Source organism: Bacillus rossius, chromosome 7 (assembly GCF_032445375.1).
Source record: "Bacillus rossius redtenbacheri isolate Brsri chromosome 7, Brsri_v3, whole genome shotgun sequence".
Taxonomy (NCBI): domain Eukaryota; kingdom Metazoa; phylum Arthropoda; class Insecta; order Phasmatodea; family Bacillidae; genus Bacillus; species Bacillus rossius.
This window is the reverse complement of record NC_086335.1, coordinates 22,355,457-22,362,050: the sequence shown is the minus strand read 5'-3', so window position 1 is coordinate 22,362,050 and position 6,594 is coordinate 22,355,457.

Genomic DNA, 6,594 nt, shown 5'->3' with positions numbered 1-6,594 from the left:
TTGTGGTCTTGTTATTCCTGGTATAGCACGGTAAAGCCCTGTTAAGATATTTTTCAAGGGACTAGATGGTAAAAACTTAATAACAGGGAAAACTTCTTTAAAAGGGAAATAGTGCAGATTAGTTGCTACATAAATGAAATACTTAGGTTATGTGCTATTTGTTCAGCTGTCTGTTTTAAAATTTGGTCATTTATGAGGATTCCATTACCAAAAATATTTATTGTTTAGATAAAACCTCTCATCAAACTTTTAAATTTTTATTATGGACTAAAGTAATATTTAAATTTATGAATGACATCTTAAGTTACCATGGAAACCACACATTGGAGGCCCTCATAGGCTCTGATGCTACCTGTACTGTGGTTGCCTCTTGAAATTTATTTTTTAATGGTTGTAGATACCTGTAGGAAGGTTGGGTACTACGAAACTGGATGCCCTACCAGGAGATACATGCTATTCAAACCAAATTTAAATTTTCTCCACATCGATCATGACCACAAAAATAGCGAATTCCTTTGTGCTGGAGTCCGGTGTGATAAAACAAATAACTTGTTAAATAAATGAAGTATTGAGCAGTAAGAAAAGGCTTTCTCAAATTTCTGATGCAGCTCAAATTTATTAATCCAAAAAAACTAATTAAGGCTGCTGCTTGCAAAAAGATTATTTTGAATTTACGACTACCACAAAAAAAATACAAAGAAAAATATTTCTCTAAAATTATTATGATTGTCTAGCTGCAGACACTCGCGGCTATCTGCAATCAATAGCTTACCACTTCACCCTTAACAAAACGTATTTTAACAAATATTGGCAAACTTGATATTTGTATGATTAAAAAAGTTATTTTAAGTCCTAGCACAACCCCACCAAGCTGCTAGGTACGATAGTCTAGTGGATCACCTAAACAAATCTGTGCTAGCTTTTCTCGCATGCCTGTCGAGTTCTCAATCAAAAGTTAAAGATGGTGCTCTGTTACTTTCCTTTTCAAAAATACATCGCAGTGCAGGAAGCAATGTACAAATTAAAGGCAAACAGTGCATTGCACACACATTGGCTAGTCTTTTCTAATACTAGCCCTCTTAACAGTTTGCAGCCGCCAAAACACAAATAAACCGCTCACAGTCTACTGTGCAAATGACTAAAGTTATTCTTGTGGCCAGTCTCCTCAAACCATATGCTGTGCCCTTGATATGTATATTTATTTGCCTTGCGAGGTCGTGCGTAAGTTCATAGCAAAACCCCACGCAAAAAAAGCTTAAACATTGGTAGGGCTGTGCGAATGTGACTTTTTCAATGCAAATGAAATGTGAATCAAATAATTGCAAATATTTGTGAATAGCAAATATGTAATTTGCGAATATTTTCTAATTAAGTTCGAAGTATAAATCTGAATAATTACAGTCAAAATTTGGCATATTATAAATTGCTGTTTAAAAGAGTAATGTTCTTTAGCTTTATATACATTTTTATTACTCAAGTAACATGTAAATTTTTATGTCTCTTCTAATGGTTTAGTAATAAAACACAATCAGTGATATAGAAATGTCTTGATCAAAAGCCATCAACATTACGTAAATTGCAGTGCAAAAAGACCAATTCCTTTACATGTTCTGGATCCAGGCATTGCCTCTTGGAAGTGACAATGTTCCCAGAAGCAGAAAAACAACGTTCTGATCTTCACTTCTTCTTCTGAAAATTAAAAACTGCAAATAAAGTTTATGAAAGTAAACAGATGTTCGATGTGTCCGTTTTATTTTCCGCAATAAATACTCAAGCGATTACCAATCAATATATCGAAGAGTTGTTTATTACAACTGCTTGTAAGCATGGTAAATATTCCGTTCTCAGAGTCTTTTGGAATCAAACGTGTCAAGGCAAAATAATTTTTAATGAATTTTGTTTATCGTGTCTTTTTAATTTTATCTAATTATTTACGTAACATTTTCAGTAGTTTTAAAAGCGATTGCGCTGGAGCAATTCTAGCAACACAATTCTCTGGCCATGGGCCGCTCTGCTGTCCATAACCACAAACGGACACGTTTTCTTTTTTTCTGTAGCCATGATGGCAGCTGTGTTTACTTTTCTATCATTAAAAAAAATTCTCTAGATTTGTATTAGTAAAATTAATAGAATGGTGACCAAAGAGTATGTGTGCATTAGTTTTTAAAGGTTATTTATGAAAGCTGATGCACTGGCATTGTTTTAAATAGTTTTACACTTTTATATGGCACATGGCTCTCTCAAAAATTGTGCTAAGGACAACTGGATATAATACTAACCTAAAATTTGATGTAAGTAAAGGTCCGCTTACAGTTTTTTTTCTTTCATTAAGTCTCTCGGGAAAATGATTTCTCGAGGTTCGACATATTATTGTATCACACGTTTTGTCAAACAAAAGTAATATTTAAATACATTCGAAAACTTTCGAATATTTGAAATTTTCAAATACCTAATTTGTTTTTGAATGTGAATCGAATCAAATATTTGATTCGCACGAATATTTGCAATTTCAAGTATTTGCACACCCCTAAACATTGGCAGCTTACACGAGCAAGAGGGCATAATCAAAAATTGTCCAGGGGTTTTGTAATAAACTTAAAAGCTTCTTATGGGAAATTAAAGGCATTGACACATATTTTTCCGTAACACTCAAACTGTGTTAGTTTGATGCTGGTTTTAAAATAAAATGTCACTCAATTGACCAGTCCAACTGACAAAGTGACTCAAGGCAGCAAGGTAAAAGGACGGGCTTAACCTCATACGCTCCATTGCCTTGCACAGCCATGGGGCTGAAAACGGTAAAGGACAGCTAAGTAACGATTTTAAAGCATAACCGAAGATAAATGTCCAAATTCTATAAGTAAAAACTTACCTAAAATAAATAAAATCTTCGGTCAATTATATTCTATGCCCCTTTGTATGGTGATGGCTGCACATGCAGCCTATTCCTTAAAGGCCCGCCACAGGCACCTCTAGTTTGTGCACCGAAGGCTACCTGTGTGGTACAGAACACAGCTCCGCGGCCCACGCATATTTGTCCTGCTAGGGGTCAATTTCCACTCTCACCCACACCATGCTGTCAGGCCTGGCGGTAGGTGGTTGCTGTGAATGCTGTCTTCGCCGCCGGACGAGTTCAACTCACAAACACCCCCCAGATCCCTCGTTTGCCAAGCCAAACAAAATGAAAAAATTTTACAAAAAAATTTATTAAAAACATTTTCCATAATTTTTATTTGACCAAAAGTTTTTTAAACAATGTTTTCAGTAGATTATTAAATTTTTACGCATGATATGTGACAGGATGTTACATTACTAGTGAAAAAAATCAAATTTATACATTATCCTCCTTCCCCTCCTTGAAGAAAATAATTCATACTAAAATTTTGAGAGGCCATTAAGAAGCAAAATAATAAATAAAAGCACTGTTAAGGACCCTGCCTACCTAGACACACACACAGTGTGACTTGAAAACTGCTCAAGATATCCGAGTGGTGTTTGTTTACGAAAATCATTTAAGTATATGTTGAAGGTGGATAAGCAGTTTTATGTATTTTGTTTATAAACTGTATTTTTATAAGAGTGAAAGTGGCTAATAAGTTTGTTTTCAGAACAATTTTTAGGCATGAAACACGTGGTACAGAGGAAAGCACTCAAGGGACTTGCATGACACCGTTATCTTCATTTCCTTGCCATACAATGTTATGGTTACTGTTCAGATCTCACAGTTGCCCTGCACTGGGCGTGTAGTGCCAAAGATTTGACAGTGGTGTTTCACTGTCCTCCCTACGTTCCCCCCCTTCCACAATCTTACCCTGTCATCCCTCTGTTGGTTTTCCCCTCCCTCTTCTGGCTTAGCACATGCGTAGTGAGTGTCATGTTGGCCTGTAAAAGGCCATATTAGGCACTGTTCGGACCTTCATTTGGATTAATAGGTATTTATAATGATACCTAGTCTTGTGCGGGTCCCATGGCCATGGAGGTAAGTCAGTAGTTTGCAGTTTGGCATGTGGTTGGACATGCCTGTAACATAACTGTTAATGTTTTTGTGGCCTGTCTAAATTTTGTTTCGTTCCCACCTTTTAAATTTTAATTAGGGTTAGACACGCCTGAGTGGTTATTATTGTAATTTCCTTCTGCTATTTATCTGCCATCGCAAGCCTGGGCTCACCCCTCGGGGTTGCCCTCATATGTTTGAATTGTGGCCTAATACTGCTTGGTTCGCTTAAACAGTTAACTGAGATAACTATCCGGGTTAACTATTGTTCATTTGCAGCCCGGTGGACTCACGGGTTCGAGCAGACTGCAAGCTATTAAGGTGAAAAAAAAGTAGTTATTCAGAGAGGTTGGTATGTTGTTCTAAAACAGGACCAACCACATTCGTTACCTTGTTTTTGATTTTATTAATAACAATCATGACTATAAATTCTTAACAATATAATGTGAATCGTTATGATATGTACCTCAATAAACGCTGTACAGAAAAATGTTACAGTAAAATAGAATATTATTAAAATACAGCAATATCAGCAATATCAAAAAGGCTGGCTGCGCAGGCCATAAAAAAAATGATTCAAAGAAACCATAATACAATTTAAATAGAATCAAACGAATAAGCCCTAACGCGGAGGTTCGGTGCGGACAGGGGAGAGGTTACACAAGCCCAAACTCGATATTGGCTCGCGCAACAAATGGTGTGAAAGGCATTAAACTGCAAACAAAATGAGTTTATTAAGGAACTGATTAAAGCTCCACGACAAAACAAGGCGGCCAATATCGGTGCGGCGTATACAAAAAATACAGCAGTCAATAAATTTATCATTACAAGGAATCGACGTACGTTCATCAGTGGCAATGCAAACCACATAAGAAGACTGGCAGTACAGTGAGAGACAAACAGAAATGCCCATACTACAGCCCAAAAGGCTCAACAAACAACGTGGCTGAATAAAGTTAACTTACACGGGCGAAACAAATGTATGTGAAAAAAGTGCACGGCCACATAGTGCAGGGAGAGTGACGTTACCGAATGCAAGTTACAGTCATCGCTGATACTGACCAGTACAGACTGCTCCCTTGACCGCAACCGAACGACCCGAGACGAGAGCTCGCAGGCCCTTATAAGCACAATGGTAGAGGGCGCTGGAGCTGTGGCGGAATAACACACTACAGGGGAAGGAGTGGGGATGCGGAGGGGAAATCTAACCATCGAAAGAGGTAGTGGGGAGGGGGAAACGAGGAATGGAGGGGAAGGAATCGCTCAGCTGTACGGCGACGCAAGAAACATATGCTTCACATTGTTTGTTGATCCCTACTGTGATAGCTTTTTTCGTAGAGCATCTTTTGGAACTTTAGTTTTCTCCTGGATGATTTGTTTATGCACATCATATAATCTTGGTTGTTCAAGTTCATGTATTGTAAGTGCATACAGTATCAATTTGTTAATGTTTCAAGAATAATTCTGTTTGCTGATCATGTATCCAAATTCTATTTAATCTTAAGGTTATACGCATTATGCAAGATTATCACTGTCATTGTTTTGTTATGCTCATAACTAAAATTGTCTCTTTATCATATAATAGTTTTTTTACCACTGCCTTAAATTTTGAGGAAATAAATCTTGTATAGCTAGGTTTTTAAATTCATGAAACTTGTCATTTTCAAGTATTTACATATTAAAACATATACTCTGTGTGTCCACATACCAAAACGTGATTCCATTCCTGTGCCACTTTATTGGCTAGTGAATCCAACTTAAGCAGAATTTGTAATCTACTGGGTCTACTGGGTTTGGAGTACATCCAGTACATTTCAACCCTATGCATAACAGAAAACAGTGACCCAATCCAGAGCCTTGAGCTTAGAGGCTATACCACATTAGAAGTACCAGCGAGCGTTGCACTTATCATCCTGTCTCATTAACACAATTACACCACTGGCTAGGTGGGCCCCTGACATTTTATTTCCAGTGTGGCAGTTTTGCTTTATATGACAGAGTTTATCTATGGAGATTTATTAATAGTGTCTTTAATATTCTAATATAGTGATATTTTTAAGATGGTTCTTTAAATTGTTAGGGTTTTATGGCACACTGTTGTCTACTGAGTCTTAATGTGACAGAACCACCAAGATTGATTACAATAGGTTCCAAACAACTTCAATACCTACGTACTTGGTGCTCATTTATTTGAGTGTTATTGGTGTTTTGTTATCGTACCAAAACTCGCTCATGAGTGTGACATGTTGGTGATCGGTGCCTCTCTGGACCCTCTTACGGAAGTAAAGGTAAGCATTTAGGAACTTTATTTGATTACTATCACAGTATTAACCTATCTCTGTTGTCGAGTGTTGCAACGTCTGGGTTGTTCAGTAATGTTTTACTGTGGCATATATTAAAAACTCGATTATGATTTTGAAAATTATCTTCAGCCCTTTCAAATATATCTGTAGGATCTGGACTGCAATTGGAAGATACAGCGAAAAACTGAAATACAAGTAGAAACTAGAAGCTGTACATTTTCATGACTATTCTCGTGTGTGATACGAGCATGGTAGTGTCTGACAGTCATCACTCGTATGCTTTAAGGGCAGCCACTA